The sequence below is a fragment of the Pleurodeles waltl genome, chromosome 2_1 (assembly GCF_031143425.1).
Source record: "Pleurodeles waltl isolate 20211129_DDA chromosome 2_1, aPleWal1.hap1.20221129, whole genome shotgun sequence".
Taxonomy (NCBI): Eukaryota; Metazoa; Chordata; class Amphibia; order Caudata; family Salamandridae; genus Pleurodeles; species Pleurodeles waltl.
The window spans coordinates 462,027,055-462,046,255 of NC_090438.1; the positions used below are offsets into that span (position 1 = coordinate 462,027,055).

The 19,201-nt window shown below is 39.2% G+C and overlaps 1 protein-coding gene and 1 long non-coding RNA gene across 3 annotated transcripts in view; one reads left to right on the top strand and one right to left on the bottom strand.

Annotated features, from left to right (window-relative positions):
- The window catches only part of BTK (Bruton tyrosine kinase), a 448,809-nt gene that overhangs the window by 180,469 nt on the left and 249,139 nt on the right, over window positions 1–19,201 (bottom strand). The gene's annotated exons all lie outside the window — the stretch shown is intronic.
- The window catches only part of LOC138265611 (uncharacterized), a 110,398-nt gene that overhangs the window by 40,274 nt on the left and 50,923 nt on the right, over window positions 1–19,201 (top strand). The window contains exons 2-3 of the long non-coding RNA XR_011199389.1: window positions 1,908–1,944; window positions 2,034–2,085. This is a non-coding gene — a long non-coding RNA (uncharacterized lncRNA). The remainder of the gene's footprint in view (window positions 1–1,907; window positions 1,945–2,033; window positions 2,086–19,201) is intronic.

The window sequence follows — 19,201 nt, forward strand, 5'->3', positions numbered from 1 at the left end:
AAGACCTTTCAAAAAAGCAATTATCAGTGAAACTCACGATCTTGCTTTGCTTGATCTCCTGTCGGATAGTGTTGGATGTCTAGGCTATGTACATTGTAGGTCGAGTTTTTACCTCAACCGGGGTTTCTTTTCGTATTTCTAAACGCACAAAATCAAATTCTAAATGTATCAGTTATCCGAGTTTCAGAGATAATGCTAAATTGTGTGTGGTACATGGCATAAAGGTATACGAGGAACTTACCCGTGTGCTCCAAGATCAATCTGGGTAGTTGTTAATTTCACTTTAAAAAACTTTTTGCCCAGTCTCTACAGCAACTCTGGCAAGATGGGTCAGATGGTTGTTGCAAGAGGCAGGGGGAGATATATCTATTTTTGGGGCTCATTCTGTTAGAGGATCGATGGCTTCAAAAGCTTTTGCCTCAGGGTCAAGGTTAGAAGATATTATGAAGGCGGACAATTGGTCGTCAGATTCTACTTTTAAACTGTTCTATCACAAACCTATAGTGGATGTTGCTTCTGGTATTATCGCTCAGCTTCAAACTAGCATAATCCAAAGCCTCCAGTCCTGACATAGAATCAAACATTTTCTAGCATTTGGGTCAAGAATTTTCAATTCTATTAAAGACACAGAGGTAAGGATTATCCCGCCCGAGATAGGGGGCACATTTTCATGTCCTGTCATTTTGATACTGTGTTATGATAAATTGTTTTCCCACCCGAAATAGCAGATGCAGTATTCTTTAGTTGTGGATGATACAACATTATTTTTTGTGCACATGAAAAACCTACTTGAGTAGGTCAGTGGCATTCTACCTGATGTCGAAGAAGTGGTAAAGAGTCGCTCAAGGTTGCACCAGTTGTATTGGTATGTTGCTGTTTATCAAGGCTGATACCAAGGAGTGGTTCAAACTTTTATGTTGGTTGGTGGGACTAGTTCAAGTTTTCAATGTATTATCAATGGACTGTGATGAGCAAAGAAAGAGGAAGGTCTATGTATGTGAAGGACTATATAGGGTAGGGTGGGCCCTGGTTAATGGGTCATATGGAGGCTTTGTTGGTTTCCTGGGAAATGTAGTAATGTTTTTTAATGGCTGCTGTGTTTGATAATAAAGAAAGAGAAAGCATAATCCTCACCTCTGTGTCCTTAAAAGAACTGAAAATTCTTGACACGAATGCTAGAACATTATCTCAAGAAATGTCTGTGTCGGTGTGTTGGGTGCAAATTGAGGCTCCAAATTCAGTCAGTGTAATCAGAGATAAAAAATGCATTGCGTCGCAAGGCAATCCAAGTTGGTTAGGACACCGGTATGAAGGTAGTATAAATGTGTGATTGGTGAAAAGCACTCAAAAAGGTTTACCAATAGGTCAGTACAGTTGAAATATATGTCGGACACTACCAGTATTTGTAAAGGACCACAAGACCCACAATGCACTGTCTGAGTGTATGGAAGGGCACATCATAGCATACGACTTCTACAAACATGTAATTGATGGGTAAATGCAGAAAATCGATCATTGCAATCGAAAAAGCGGCTCAGCGCTTGTGATTAAAACAGGTACGTGGCCTGGAGTGGAAGTGGTTCCTTGTTTACTTTACTCACATTACAGCGAAAAAGAGAAGAGACATCTTCACGATTAAATAGCATCTCCCCTGAATCATTGAAGAGTGAGTTTTCTGTTGCCTCACATTTAATAAGTAATTCTGTGCTTGTCATAATTTGCTATAACAAATTGCCTATTTGCATTCTGTTCCATCTGTATCTTTGCCAATTTACAAGCAAATAGGTCCTTTGGGTGAAAGCAGTTGAATTGAAGTAAGTACACGGCTTCAGGAAGCGTGTATAAAGTGGCGTCCCCAAAAGAAAATTTCCTTATGTTTTGTTTTGTTCTTTCTCCTTTTTTTTCAGTGATTAATTAAGTGAGGACTGTCTTGGACTACAGAAAGTAAGCATCATGGACATTAATCAATACATTGACAAGAAAATTTCTTCACTGTTCAGTCAAAGTTATTATTATTGTTTTTTTTGTTTCAGGTTGGAGTTTGTTATCCAGTTCACAGTCCTGAGGAGAACCCTGACTTGACAGGTTCGAAATGCATCAACAGTATTGTACTAGGGATATGGTTAGGAACCTGTAGGAATGCAACAAATTATCTTTGTTCCAATTTAAAATTTAGGTCCCTTTAAACATAAATATCATAAGCCTTCCATTCCCTGAGTATAGAGGCTAGGAGTTTTTCTGTTGGTTAATAATCAAAAAACTGTTTTCTCCAGCTTTGAGTGATAGAAATGGTCTTGATGTGGTTATAAAGTTCAATGATGCTGTCCTGTTAAGTTGTCTACAGATTTGGCCTAAACAGGGCTACATTGTCTATTGTCAAATAGTTGTGTCATTGTTATTTGTACATTTGAACATTTATGTGTTGTGTAAGAGAAAGATAATGGGGTGGAGAAGTTTTGTATCTTTAGGTTAAGTATGAAATTTTGATAATTCTCTGAAGTGGATGGCATGTTTTTTAAAAAAAATCTTCCTTAAAATGTTTTTATAATTCAAATTCATTACATAAATAAATTTGTGGTCACAATAATACATGCTGTTGCGCCCAATCAATAAACAGTGTCTAATCAAGTCAGTGAAGATATTTTTTTCTTTTTGTTCAACTTTTAGAAAGTTGGCATTTTCCGGCCCTAACTATTTAGTGCCTGCAGCCTGTTCCTGGGTCACATGACTGGGTGTAGTTGGTAGTTGGACTTTGTGTATTCCTCCTAGTCATTCACACACCAGAGGGATTAGATGTGACTGGATAGGCCATCACTGCCAGGATGGGGGGCAGAGCTGGGCAGAGCCCCATTTGCAAATCAAGCAGCTGTGACATGACTTCACACAAAGGACTTGTAAACACTGCATTGTTCATGCAGGCAGCCTGGATCCATCACAGAGGAGGCAGAACACTTTAAAACCTTCAGAGGGAATCCTCTAGAAACATTGATACTTCAAATATGGCACCAAGTATGAAAATAGCACAATACAAAGACGGGGATCGTTATATGTTCCAGTATTTAACAAAAAGGTCTTGTGCGAAAGCATAAAAGGAAACCGCGTAATGTATTATTCTGTGTCAGAGATATCCTACTGTGCTGTAGGAACTTGTGGTAATCAAAGGAGAAGTTGCCAGTAACACCAAAATAAAGGTAGAAATTAGGATCTTACTGTTTTCTGCAGAGTATTCTGTAGTCTCCGTGACAGGTAATTTTGCAAAGGCACCCACAAACATATGGAACGATGTCTGATGGGATTATGTAGAGATGAATTGGGTGATGGCTAAATGTCTGAAGGATGTAAGGAGTTTGAATGGGATAATGGGGGCTGCGTCTGAGAGTCCTACCTAAAACCGCACCAGATCCTCTTTTTCACCTCTGTCTCCTTCCATCTTTATCCCTCCCTGTCATACTTGCTGGTTGTAACTATATCTTGTTCTCTAGTTCACAACTTCCACCTTTGATATCGTGTTAGGTAGTATGTTGAAGTTACCTAGGGTGCATGATTTTTACCGCTAGCACACGAAGATAGCACTGATTTGAGACATATGCAAATGAGTGTGTGGGTTCATTTTAAAAAAGGATTCCAAGACGTCCCTTAGTATAGCATGGCTTTTTTTTACATCTAATCATGATTTGTCTTAGTCACAATATCCTTTTATATATTTGTTTATCATACCAATGAGTCTTCTATGGAGGATCGTACTTTGTGCTGCACAAATATCCAGTGTCTCACACAGATTTGGATAATTAGGGCTGGAGCAGCGAAGGAATCAGAGGCCCGATATGGCCTGGGAAACAGCATCTGAGATCCACTGGGAGTCACATATGGAAAAAATCTTATCCGTCTAAGTTTTAAACTCTTCAGATCAATCAAATGGCTCCTTGAAATGCAAGAATCCTCCCAGGACAATCAAATGACATGAGGGTGGCTGTTTGATCGGCAACTGTGGAACAATAGAATGGGGATATAACACCAACAAGAAGGGTCAGGTGGGGGGTTGGTAATCGGTTACGGTCCGATAGTTGAAGTGTTGTTGCCTCAAATTGGATATTTCCGCACTACATTATTCCTCTCTGCTCATCTTGCCACTCCCATGGGCCTGATCACTATACTCTTTCTCAGAATCCCAAACTTTACATCCTCCATTTCAGATGGTTTACTCAGCAAAGGTTTCTGGCAGCGTCTGGCTAGGAAGTTGCTTTTCCTCAAACAGAAGTTTACTCTGCCTGTGGTCATTGGGTGTGGTGTATTCAGAGAATTTCATATTCAGGGCTACTCCCTTTTGGTCTGCTAGTGGTCTTGAGATGCACCTCTTCAGTCTGCCCAGAGCTCAGACAGGCACTCTCGCTCCTTCAGGAGTGAGATCCTACAATGTCTCACCAGATTAGCAGGTAGCATGTTGATCTGACTCAAATGTACCACTGGCCATCAACTCACCACAGTTTGTGTGCCTACTCACAGCCAGCTATGGAAACACCTTTGTATTTGTATACTCTGCTGAGATTCTCAATTCTATCCTCACTTTCACTCATAGTCCTGGATTCGATTGTGATGAGAAGATAGTCGACCCTCTAAATGCAGGTTCTCTACTTTCAAGCTGCTTGCGGGCTTTTGTTGCAGCCCAATTAGTTTGGCCTCTTGAGGTCTAAGGCAACTGGTAGGTCAAGCCAATAGCAGGAGACCCATCATTTAGGCAAGTGGTTAACAGACCAATTAAGAGGGGTGCCTCTAGTGCCTTCAGCCTAGCCCAAAATGGTCACTATACAATTTTCTCTGTCTGACTCAGGTGTCTGCCTCTAGCATAGCTCAATGTAACATTTACCTAGACCCTCATCAGTTGCAGTTGACAGCACTGTCTCTTCTGCACACCCAATTCAGTGGGTGCACTGTGGGTGCAGTCCCTGTTGCCATTGGATCTCTGAAACCAAACACCTTAAGGCAGCATATCATATGGAAACTTCATCTTCAGATGTGCTCTTCTCTTGCTTATCTGCGAGTTCTCATCAGCACTGTTTATCTTTCATGGCCAAGAAGGGTTGTAAATGTATGCAGGCACAAAACACGTCCCTGTCAAATGATTTGCAACAGGGCCACACCCCCCCAATCTCAATGCATTTGAAAAGCATTTGACATTGGCAAAGCTAATATCACATGGCAGCATGGAGTCAGAATTGCATTGTATAGGAATGTGCTACAGAACAACATTCAGGGTATCAACAAGTTTGCCATCTGGCAAAAAGTGAGCCGTGGAGGAGTCAAGCACATTTCGGGCCTCAGTAAAAGGCAAAGGGAAGGTGCTGCGGGACAAGGTCCAGGCTATCTCAAGCCCATTTGTCAGAGCATGGTACAATGTGGATAGAAAAGGCAAAAGTCAAAAGGATGGTGGGAGTGACAGACAGGGTGATGGAATGTCTAAAAACTAGCTTTCACCCAATTAAATGGAAAGAACAAGACATACAAAAAAGAAAAATTGTTCAGTGATATCAGCAGTAAGAGGATACAACTCACCCAATCAAAAGTCAGGTAAAGAAAAAATGGCCCCAGGTGGACAAGCAGTCATTCAATAAAGAACAGACAACTGGAACGCCATCCAATCATGATCAAGGGACTAGCCCAAAGTCCACTCCATTAAAAATTGTATGCACAGTACCGTGACACACAGCTGGGGGTTTCTGTAGCAAGACTACAATAAAATTATTTAGCAGTTACTTTTCACAATTTATCTCACGCACTTTATAATTTTATTCACCTACTTGCAATACTTGCAATTTGGGCAACTTGTAACAATGCCAAACTACAAAGACCATGTGCCCAAAGTTCCTCAAATCAAATCGAAATACACATTTTTCGCACTGTATCCTCATGTGTCAACTGCAAAGTTTCCCAATATGTACCAATATATTGCTGAATTGGTGCCATTGGGCTGTCAATATATAAAATGAAACAAACAGTTAAGGTACTTACTATGCCATGCCATGGCCCTTTATCATTTCCAATGGTGTGCTCTCTGCCTATTACAATTGCACACCTGCAAGTCTTGGAAACTTCCATAGAAACATTTCAGTCTATATGGAGTTAAGACATGGAGTGTGCTATGTAAGACAGATGGTTATGACCAAAGTGTAAATTTATTTGATATTGTGATAATAGCAATAACACTGTTAACAGTTTATAAGGTAGTCACCACTGACTGAATTGTCCCTTACTTCTCACAAATGTTGATATCAAGCATTTTGTACAGTGTACAAAAGATGTAAAATGGAAGGTCTTGTAATTTGTCAATTGGCCTTATTAAGACGCGTTCGCTCCACAATGCAATCAATCATAGCATTTGTAAAGCGCACTACTCACCCATGAGGGACTCAAGGCGCTGAGGGGGGGGTGCTGCTACTGCTCGAACAGCCATGTCTTGAGGGGTCTCCTGAAGGTTATCAGATCCTGTGTCTGTTGCAGGTGGATAGGAAGAGTGTTCCACATCTTGGAGGTGAGGTGGGATCACGATCTGCCACCAGCGGTCGTTCTGTGGATGGATGGAAGGGTGGCAAGGGCAAGGTCAGTGGAGCGAAGCTGTCGGGTTGGGGGTAGAAGGAGAGCCATCTGTTGAGGTATTCTGGTCCGGTGTTGTGCAGTGCTTTGTGAGCGTGGGTGAGTAGCTTGAACGTGATTCTCTTGTTGACGGGAAGCCAGTGCAGGTCTCTCAGGTGGGCCGTGATGTGGCTGTGGCAGGGGATGGCCAGGATGAGGCGTGCAGAGGCGTTCTGTATGCATGGCAGTCTTTTCTGGAGGTTGGCCGTGGTTCCCGCGTAGAGGGCGTTGCCGTAGTCCAGTCTGCTGCTTACGAGGGCTTGGGTGATCGTCCTTCTAGTTCCGGTGGGGATCTATTTGTAGATCCTCTGAAGCATGCGGAGGGTGTTGAAGAAGGAGGAAGAGACGGTGTTGACTTGCTGGGTCACTGATAGCGATGAGTCCAGGATGAACACCAGGTTGCGTGCGTGGTCGGTGGGTGTCGGTGTGGTTCCCATTATGGCAGGCCACCAAGAGTCGTCCCAGGCAGAAGGGGTGGAGCCCAGGATGAGGACCTCTATTTTGTCAGAATTCAGTTTCAGGCAGCTGTTCTTCATCCATTTGGCAATAGCCTTCATTTATTCGTGGAGATAAGTTTAAATTGAGAGTTTTTTTTAGCATTACATTTTGATGAGAGGTACAGTGCTTCAGTCCCATCCACTTAGAGACAGCCATTTCAGTCAGGCCTCTGGCGTCCAGTAGATATGTTCTACCTGGGTTGAAAAAAGTTACTTACCTTCAGTAATGATGTTTAATGCAGATACTCTAGCTACATTTAGATTCATCATCTTTTTAATATCCCAGGGTCTGGAACCTTGTAATATAGCTCTCCCAACCCAGCAGGTATTAAAAGCTCCATTAGGGGGCCAGAAAAAAAGGTGGTAGTGATGTCAATGGGGCTACGTAGCTCCCTCCCGGGCACCGTGGTGTTAGTCCCCTGTCCATTTATTCCGTGCCCCTAGAGACTGAGACGTGAAAATTACATCAATTGTTGTACAGTAGTAAAGTGCAACAATTTACATTGCCATCTGCCATCTGCCATCTTAATATAGAGCAACGAAATGGGGTGTATAAATAAGGATCAATGGCGCTATGGGTGATATTCTACCCCCAATAGATTACGGGGAACCTCCTCAGGGAAACACCCTACCCTAGGAGAAAAAACAACTCCAACTACAAACTAAAGATAGCGAGGGTCCCCTCTTGTTATAAAGAAAACCAAAAATAAATAAATATTTTTTAGTGAATACTTCACAACACAAATTTTTATCAATTATATTGCATCAGTTCCAAAAGAGATCACAACAGTCTTGGAGTCAACTAGTTAGGTTGATTGATGAATCCACAGTCTTTTTATTCCCAATCTGATTCCCATTGCATAGTCTGTGATCCACAAGTCATGATCCTTCCAGCCAACACGTGTTTCGTCATTGGGAAATAATATGTCCCCTACGACTTCTTCAGGGCTAGAAATCATAAAGTAAATATAACATAATGAGTTGAAACTAAAATGCTCAAACGTCCACTGCACAGTGTGTAAACACTCCAAAAACCCAAAGGAGGTGAAATTTAAATGTAAACACCTGGAACAAATGATCAAGCAAGTGAAATCAAATCCAAAGTCCAACTGACTAAAGTGAAATCTACTTAACCCCAAGCCAACCATAGCTCCCAATGAATCTCTAAAAGTGAAGACACCCACATCATTACCAATCTAATGCCGAGCTGTAGAGACCCCTAAAGTGCACAAAAATTACCCAAATCCAAAAAGTGCAAAGAAAAAATATATACCTTCTCAATTGAGGCACTATTCCTCAATAATCAAAATCGTTAATGCTTCACTCCAAATCATAATCCATTACTCCGGTCCTATTTCAATGACTGCCATAGTAAAGAAAATTCATTAATTACTAATATGTAAATAAAAATTGTATCGTTGCTAATCATCATAAACAATTTAAGTACGTTAAACCAGTACAAATATGCCCGGGGTCAAGCTCCATCACAGCCAAAACTCACCCTATTATTCCGCAAGGTCTTCTTGAAGGGCTACGGCGTCTAACAGTAAAAGACGCTTCGCGAGTATGTGCTCGCGAGCAGCCGAACCCGGAAATAAATACGTTTCCGGGTTCGCGCTCCTGAGCCCGGGTTGTCATCATAGAAAACGGACTACTAATACGAGTATGGATGGAATGAGTAATTGAAAAACGCTCAAAACAAAACAGAAAATGCCTAAATAGGTGTTCCTACTAGTACGTCATCAAAGGTGTTCATTACTACCAAAACAACACACCAACAAGGTGAAATAAATAACTTAATTCAGTTCACAGTGTTACCACCGGAATATAGTTAGAAATAACATATTGCAAATAAGCAAACTGTTTAGTTAAGTAGTTTTGAAGAATAATTATAAGTCAGCAGTATTATTAAGCAAATGAACTACACAATATTAATAATTAAGCCACCGCCTTACTCCAATTTCTTTCAATATAGTCAAACTCAACAACTGAAGAATAATACTAGCGGGGAAGTATATCAATGAAGTACCCAAATAAATCCTTCAAAATTCTGGCGTTTGAGAATTTTAGTTGAATCACTCATGACAACAAAGACTTCTTTATGACATCATATCTCATACAATGTTCTTATAGGAAACAACGTTAATATATATATACAAACAATGTGTGACACGAAGATATACAAGGCTAAACAGAGTCCAGATATTATCATATAATTTATCAATCGCCCAGAAAGAATTCCAATTCTCTGTCGGAATTTAATCCTGTCTCTACAGCTCTTAATTTCATTATCCACATGGCTTCTTGTCTGCGCAGACAAAGTTCCCTGTTGCCCCCCCTAGAATCCCGGGGGATGTAGTCAAATCCAAAACATTCAAAACTCTTCTGAGTTGGTTGTCTAACACAAGACACAATATGTGCCACCACAGGATATCTGATATCAAGATTCTTCAATGCCCGTGCATGTTCACCTATTCTGATTCTGAGTGGTCGTATGGTACTGCCCACATAGATCTTAGAGCAGCTACAGCGTATAATATACACTACATAATTGGAATTGCAATTCATGGTGAAATGAATTGTAAATGTCTTGCCATCATGAGAAAATTCTTGTAACTTATGACACGCCAAACGGCAAACCCCACAGCACCCACATTTGTAGAAGCCCGTTTTTTTTCTTTGTGATAACCAAGTTTCTTTAGAGGAGATAGTGGTAAAACTAGGACTTAAAATGCTCTTGAGAGTCCTGCCTTTGCGAAATGTTGTCACCAAGCCCCCAGTAATTACATTTTTCAATGATTCATCTTGCGTTAGGATATTCCAATGCTTGTTCATATATTTTTTCAAGATCAATGAAGCATCATTGAAATCCGTTATAAACCTTACCAGGTTGGACGCTTCCTTAATATCATTTCGTACTTTAAGTTTCAAAGTATCCTTTCTGTCTAAATGTTTAACTCTATGCCTAGCTTTTTTTATGATTTTGTGGGAATACCCACGTGCCAAAAATCTATTTCCATGTCATTTATTTGAGAAATAAACTCATCATCAATACTGCAATTTCGTCGCGCCCTCATGAATTCACCAAAGGGAATTGATGCCACCTGATGTCTCGGGTGAGAACTTCGCGCATGTAAAATAGAATTGCATGCAGTTGCCTTACGAAACAGTCTACTATGAATTTTGTCATTGGAAATAAAAAGTTCCACATCCAAGAACTCAATTTTGACAGCACTAAATTGAAAAGTAAACTTGATGTTTAAATTATTAGAATTGATGAAATGGCAGAATTCAATGAGTTTCTCCTCACCTCCTGTCCAAATCATTAGACAGTCATCTATGTAACGACCCCAAAACAGAATAAATGTGTGCCACGCAGCGGCATCTGGGCCCCAAATGCATGTGTGTTCGAACCAACCCATAAACAAGTTCGCATATGATGGAGAAAATTTGGAGCCCATTGCCACCCCTTGTTTCTGTCGAAACCACATGTTATTGAATAAGAAAAAGTTGTTAGTTGTAATTATATCAATCATATCCAATAACATCAATGTATGGTCCCATAGATTTGCTGATCTCTTGTGAAGAAAGAATTTTAAGGCTTCTAAGCCTAATTCATGTTTAATGCAGGTGTAAAGAGATACCACATCTAAAGTTACCAGAAGCATGTTGCTATCCCACTCTACATCACTGAGAATACTCAGAATATGTGTGGTATCTCTAATGAAAGATGGAAGATTAAGTACCAGTGGCTGTAGAAAACAGTCATCAAACTCTGAAAGCCTTTCAGTAGGCCCGAGAATGCCTAAAACAATGGGTCTCCCCGGCGGGAAAGACAAACCTTTATGTATTTTAGGAAGAGTATACAAACACGGATAACGAGGGTGATGCACTTTCAGATACATGAATTCATCTTTGCTAAGTAACCCTTGATGATGCCACCCCACCAATTTGTTGTTGATTACTTGTACAAGGTTAGAGATAGGATTATGTGCAATTTTTTCATAACAAGACAAATCTGTTAGTTGAGATAAAATTTCATTATCATAGTCCACTTTGTTCATAATAACCACATTTCCACCTTTGTCAGCCTGTCTGATAACAATGTCTTTATTCAGTTTTAGTTCCTGTAATGCGGTTAATTCCTCAGTGCTTAAATTATTCGCACCATGACAACACTTCTTCTTTGCTAGATAGTTATCATAGTCCTTGCAGACCAAATCAAAAAAATTGTCTAGAGAGTTGGAACCCAATGATCTGGGTGTCCACCTGGATTTCTTTTAAAGACCACTGGAAATGCTACTATCGGAAATTATGTCTAAGTCATTCAGAATTCTCGCAGTAATATTGGGATCCTCGTCTCTTTCAGCTAAAGATAGTAAGATAGCTGTGTCATGTATATCCTTAATGGACAATGCACTCAATGTAGAACCAGTTACTTCAGAGTCTGTGTTCATGGAAGAATTGTATTGAAAAAAGTTTTTAAGTTTCAATTTGCGTATAAATTTGAACAGATCTATTTTAGATCTACAAGGATCACCAAAGTGACTGGGACAAAAACTGAGACCTTTAGATAAAAGGCTTTCAATCCCTGTGGTTAAAGTCAGACTTGAAAAATTCACTACGTTAATGGATGGTACATCATTGGGGGTTACATTTTCCTGTCCCTTGATCTCGTTTTGACACCTTCCATTTCTCTTGTTGCACTGACCCTTTCCTCTCCTACCCCTACTAGTTTTTTTGTGGTTGTAGACATCAACTCTCTGTTCTGGGTATTTTTGCCTCGTCTCATCCTTTTTAATTCCAATAAAAAACTATTTCCACTGAGGGTCCCTTGGGCAGAGGTGTTTGTTCCCTCTTCCACTTCACTATCACTCGTTAGTGAGGTGCTAATAGATGTTGAATCTGAAAATGTTGACACATTCGAAGAACCAGAGGGACCACCAGTAAGGAATAGGTGATCATACTTATTGGCAAATGTAAAAATTCTCCCAGTCATATAATCTTTCTCGTCCCGCTTGAGTTTGCGCGCTTTTCTTTGCATTATGTCATCTTGGTATTTCTTCAAAACCTCCTCTAGGATTTTATCGTTTTTTTCGGTGGCTTCTTGTAAATTTAAACTCTCAATTTCTTTTTCTAAACTGCTGATTTCAGCTTGATAATGACTCACTTTCCTCTCCGAATTGATGATCAAAATATCCATCAATTTCATAGAACTAGCTGTTAGTTCTTTATCCCATAACGCTAGTAGGTCATCATCCAAGTCATCATATGTGGGAAAGATCTGCGATCTTAAACCCCTGGGGATACGGTTAAGTTTTTTATATTGTTTGAGCGTTATTCCATCCCACCATTTAGATAATTCATTTTTCTTCAGTTTCTCAAGTCTTATAAATTTATTTTTTAAACCTTCCTTCTGTGTATTACCAACAGTAAAATTATATCCAGTACCTCCCTTGGCTAAATTTTCAAATAATTCTTCTGCTACTTTGTTCCTATCCATACTAAAATGAAAAGTGTTTGTGGGTTAACCCAAGCAGCCTCCTTACTAACAATGAAGCAACGAAATGGGGTGTATAAATAAGGATCAATGGCGCTATGGGTGATATTCTACCCCCAATAGATTACGGGGAACCTCCTCAGGGAAACACCCTACCCTAGGAGAAAAAACAACTCCAACTACAAACTAAAGATAGCGAGGGTCCCCTCTTGTTATAAAGAAAACCAAAAATAAATAAATATTTTTTAGTGAATACTTCACAACACAAATTTTTATCAATTATATTGCATCAGTTCCAAAAGAGATAACAACAGTCTTGGAGTCAACTAGTTAGGTTGATTGATGAATCCACAGTCTTTTTATTCCCAATCTGATTCCCATTGCATAGTCTGTGATCCACAAGTCATGATCCTTCCAGCCAACACGTGTTTCGTCATTGGGAAATAATATGTCCCCTACGACTTCTTCAGGGCTAGAAATCATAAAGTAAATATAACATAATGAGTTGAAACTAAAATGCTCAAACGTCCACTGCACAGTGTGTAAACACTCCAAAAACCCAAAGGAGGTGAAATTTAAATGTAAACACCTGGAACAAATGATCAAGCAAGTGAAATCAAATCCAAAGTCCAACTGACTAAAGTGAAATCTACTTAACCCCAAGCCAACCATAGCTCCCAATGAATCTCTAAAAGTGAAGACACCTACATCATTACCAATCTAATGCCGAGCTGTAGAGACCCCTAAAGTGCACAAAAATTACCCAAATCCAAAAAGTGCAAAGAAAAAATATATACCTTCTCAATTGAGGCACTATTCCTCAATAATCAAAATCGTTAATGCTTCACTCCAAATCATAATCCATTACTCCGGTCCTATTTCAATGACTGCCATAGTAAAGAAAATTCATTAATTACTAATATGTAAATAAAAATTGTATCGTTGCTAATCATCATAAACAATTTAAGTACGTTAAACCAGTACAAATATGCCCGGGGTCAAGCTCCATCACAGCCAAAACTCACCCTATTATTCTGCAAGGTCTTCTTGAAGGGCTACGGCGTCTAACAGTAAAAGACGCTTCGCGAGTACGCTGCTCGCGCGCAGCCGAACCCGGAAATAAATACGTTTCTGGGTTCGCGCTCCTGAGCCCGGGTTGTCATCATAGAAAACGGACTACTAATACGAGTATGGATGGAATGAGTAATTGAAAAACGCTCAAAACAAAACAGAAAATGCCTAAATAGGTGTTCCTACTAGTACGTCATCAAAGGTGTTCATTACTACCAAAACAACACACCAACAAGGTGAAATAAATAACTTAATTCAGTTCACAGTGTTACCACCGGAATATAGTTAGAAATAACATATTGCAAATAAGCAAACTGTTTAGTTAAGTAGTTTTGAAGAATAATTATAAGTCAGCAGTATTATTAAGCAAATGAACTACACAATATTAATAATTAAGCCACCGCCTTACTCCAATTTCTTTCAATATAGTCAAACTCAACAACTGAAGAATAATACTAGCGGGGAAGTATATCAATGAAGTACCCAAATAAATCCTTCAAAATTCTGGCGTTTGAGAATTTTAGTTGAATCACTCATGACAACAAAGACTTCTTTATGACATCATATCTCATACAATGTTCTTATAGGAAACAACGTTAATATATATATACAAACAATGTGTGACACGAAGATATACAAGGCTAAACAGAGTCCAGATATTATCATATAATTTATCAATCGCCCAGAAAGAATTCCAATTCTCTGTCGGAATTTAATCCTGTTTCTACAGCTCTTAATTTCATTATCCACATGGCTTCTTGTCTGCGCAGACAAAGTTCCCTGTTGCCCCCCCTAGAATCCCGGGGGATGTAGTCAAATCCAAAAAATTCAAAACTCTTCTGAGTTGGTTGTCTAACACAAGACACAATATGTGCCACCACGGGATATCTGATATCAAGATTCTTCAATGCCCGTGCATGTTCACCTATTCTGATTCTGAGTGGTCGTATGGTACTGCCCACATAGATCTTAGAGCAGCTACAGCGTATAATATACACTACATAATTGGAATTGCAATTCATGGTGAAATGAATTGTAAATGTCTTGCCATCATGAGAAAATTCTTGTAACTTATGACACGCCAAACGGCAAACCCCACAGCACCCACATTTGTAGAAGCCCGTTTTTTTTCTTTGTGATAACCAAGTTTCTTTAGAGGAGATAGTGGTAAAACTAGGACTTAAAATGCTCTTGAGAGTCCTGCCTTTGCGAAATGTTGTCACCAAGCCCCCAGTAATGACATTTTTCAATGATTCATCTTGCGTTAGGATATTCCAATGCTTGTTCATATATTTTTTCAAGATCAATGAAGCATCATTGAAATCCGTTATAAACCTTACCAGGTTGGACGCTTCCTTAATATCATTTCATACTTTAAGTTTCAAAGTATCCTTTCTGTCTAAATGTTTAACTCTATGCCTAGCTTTTTTTATGATTTTGTGGGAATACCCACGTGCCAAAAATCTCCTTTCCATGTCATTTATTTGAGAAATAAACTCATCATCAATACTGCAATTTCGTCGCGCCCTCATGAATTCACCAAAGGGAATTGATGCCACCTGATGTCTCGGGTGAGAACTTCGTGCATGTAAAATAGAATTGCATGCAGTTGCCTTACGAAACAGTCTACTATGAATTTTGTCATTGGAAATAAAAAGTTCCACATCCAAGAACTCAGTTTTGACAGCACTAAATTGAAAAGTAAACTTGATGTTTAAATTATTAGAATTGATGAAATGGCAGAATTCAATGAGTTTCTCCTCACCTCCTGTCCAAATCATTAGACAGTCATCTATGTAACGACCCCAAAACAGAATAAATGTGTGCCACGCAGCGGCATCTGGGCCCCAAATGCATGTGTGTTCGAACCAACCCATAAACAAGTTTGCATATGATGGAGAAAATTTGGAGCCCATTCAAACCCCTTGTTTCTGTCGAAACCACATGTTATTGAATAAGAAAAAGTTGTTAGTTGTAATTATATCAATCATATCCAATAACATCAAAGTATGGTCCCATAGATTTGCTGATCTCTTGTGAAGAAAGAATTTTAAGGCTTCTAAGCCTAATTCATGTTTAATGCAGGTGTAAAGAGATACCACATCTAAAGTTACCAGAAGCATGTTGCTATCCCACTCTACATCACTGAGAATACTCAGGATATGTGTGGTATCTCTAATGAAAGATGGAAGATTAAGTACCAGTGGCTGTAGAAAACAGTCAACAAACTCTGAAAGCCTTTCAGTAGGCCCGAGAATGCCTGAAACAATGGGTCTCCCCGGCGGGAAAGACAAACCTTTATGTATTTTAGGAAGAGTATACAAACACGGATAACGAGGGTGATGCACTTTCAGATACATGAATTCATCTTTGCTAAGTAACCCTTGATGATGCCACCCCACCAATTTGTTGTTGATTACTTGTACAAGGTTAGAGATAGGATTATGTGCAATTTTTTCATAACAAGACAAATCTGTTAGTTGAGATAAAATTTCATTATCATAGTCCACTTTGTTCATAATAACCACATTTCCACCTTTGTCAGCCTGTCTGATAACAATGTCTTTATTCAGTTTTAGTTCCTGTAATGCGGTTAATTCCTCAGTGCTTAAATTATTCGCACCATGACAACACTTCTTCTTTGCTAGATAGTTATCATAGTCCTTGCAGACCAAATCAAAAAAATTGTCTAGAGAGTTGGAACCCAATGATCTGGGTGTCCACCTGGATTTCTTTTTAAGACCACTGGAAATGCTACTATCGGAAATGATGTCTAAGTCATTCAGAATTCTCGCAGTAATATTGGGATCCTCGTCTCTTTCAGCTAAAGATAGTACGATAGCTGTGTCATGTATATCCTTAATGGACAATGCACTCAATGTAGAACCAGTTACTTCAGAGTCTGTGTTCATGGAAGAATTGTATTGAAAAAAGTTTTTAAGTTTCAATTTGCGTATAAATTTGAACAGATCTATTTTAGATCTACAAGGATCACCAAAGTGACTGGGACAAAAACTGAGACCTTTAGATAAAAGGCTTTCAATCCCTGTGGTTAAAGTCAGACTTGAAAAATTCACTACGTTAATGGATGGTACATCATTGGGGGTTACATTTTCCTGTCCCTTGATCTCGTTTTGACACCTTCCATTTCTCTTGTTGCACTGACCCTTTCCTCTCCTACCCCTACTAGTTTTTTTGTGGTTGTAGACATCAACTCTCTGTTCTGGGTATTTTTGCCTCGTCTCATCCTTTTTAATTCCAATAAAAAACTATTTCCACTGAGGGTCCCTTGGGCAGAGGTGTTTGTTCCCTCTTCCACTTCACTATCACTCGTTAGTGAGGTGCTAATAGATGTTGAATCTGAAAATGTTGACACATTCGAAGAACCAGAGGGACCACCAGTAAGGAATAGGTGATCATACTTATTGGCAAATGTAAAAATTCTCCCAGTCATATAATCTTTCTCGTCCCGCTTGAGTTTGCGCGCTTTTCTTTGCATTATGTCATCTTGGTATTTCTTCAAAACCTCCTCTAGGATTTTATCGTTTTTTTCGGTGGCTTCTTGTAAATTTAAACTCTCAATTTCTTTTTCTAAACTGCTGATTTCAGCTTGATAATGACTCACTTTCCTCTCCGAATTGATGATCAAAATATCCATCAATTTCATAGAACTAGCTGTTAGTTCTTTATCCCATAACGCTAGTAGGTCATCATCCAAGTCATCATATGTGGGAAAGATCTGCGATCTTAAACCCCTGGGGATACGGTTAAGTTTTTTATATTGTTTGAGCGTTATTCCATCCCACCATTTAGATAATTCATTTTTCTTCAGTTTCTCAAGTCTTATAAATTTATTTTTTAAACCTTCCTTTTGTGTATTACCAACAGTAAAATTATATCCAGTACCTCCCTTGGCTAAATTTTCAAATAATTCTTCTGCTACTTTGTTCCTATCCATACTAAAATGAAAAGTGTTTGTGGGTTAACCCAAGCAGCCTCCTTACTAACAATGAAGCAACGAAATGGGGTGTATAAATAAGGATCAATGGCGCTATGGGTGATATTCTACCCCCAATAGATTACGGGGAACCTCCTCAGGGAAACACCCTACCCTAGGAGAAAAAACAACTCCAACTACAAACTAAAGATAGCGAGGGTCCCCTCTTGTTATAAAGAAAACCAAAAATAAATAAATATTTTTTAGTGAATACTTCACAACACAAATTTTTATCAATTATATTGCATCAGTTCCAAAAGAGATAACAACAGTCTTGGAGTCAACTAGTTAGGTTGATTGATGAATCCACAGTCTTTTTATTCCCAATCTGATTCCCATTGCATAGTCTGTGATCCACAAGTCATGATCCTTCCAGCCAACACGTGTTTCGTCATTGGGAAATAATATGTCCCCTACGACTTCTTCAGGGCTAGAAATCATAAAGTAAATATAACATAATGAGTTGAAACTAAAATGCTCAAACGTCCACTGCACAGTGTGTAAACACTCCAAAAACCCAAAGGAGGTGAAATTTAAATGTAAACACCTGGAACAAATGATCAAGCAAGTGAAATCAAATCCAAAGTCCAACTGACTAAAGTGAAATCTACTTAACCCCAAGCCAACCATAGCTCCCAATGAATCTCTAAAAGTGAAGACACCCACATCATTACTAATCTAATGCCGAGCTGTAGAGACCCCTAAAGTGCACAAAAATTACCCAAATCCAAAAAGTGCAAAGAAAAAATATATACCTTCTCAATTGAGGCACTATTCCTCAATAATCAAAATCGTTAATGCTTCACTCCAAATCATAATCCATTACTCCGGTCCTATTTCAATGACTGCCATAGTAAAGAAAATTCATTAATTACTAATATGTAAATAAAAATTGTATCGTTGCTAATCATCATAAACAATTTAAGTACGTTAAACCAGTACAAATATGCCCGGGGTCAAGCTCCATCACAGCCAAAACTCACCCTATTATTCCGCAAGGTCTTCTTGAAGGGCTACGGCGTCTAACAGTAAAAGACGCTTTGCGAGTACGCTGCTCGCGCGCAGCCGAACCCGGAAATAAATACGTTTCCGGGTTACCGCATTACAGGAACTAAAACTGAATAAAGACATTGTTATCAGACAGGCTGACAAAGGTGGAAATGTGGTTATTATGAACAAAGTGGACTATGATAATGAAATTTTATCTCAACTAACAGATTTGTCTTGTTATGAAAAAATTGCACATAATCCTATCTCTAACCTTGTACAAGTAATCAACAACAAATTGGTGGGGTGGCATCATCAAGGGTTACTTAGCAAAGATGAATTCATGTATCTGAAAGTGCATCACCCTCGTTATCCGTGTTTGTATACTCTTCCTAAAATACATAAAGGTTTGTCTTTCCCGCCGGGGAGACCCATTGTTTCAGGCATTCTCGGGCCTACTGAAAGGCTTTCAGAGTTTGTTGACTGTTTTCTACAGCCACTGGTACTTAATCTTCCATCTTT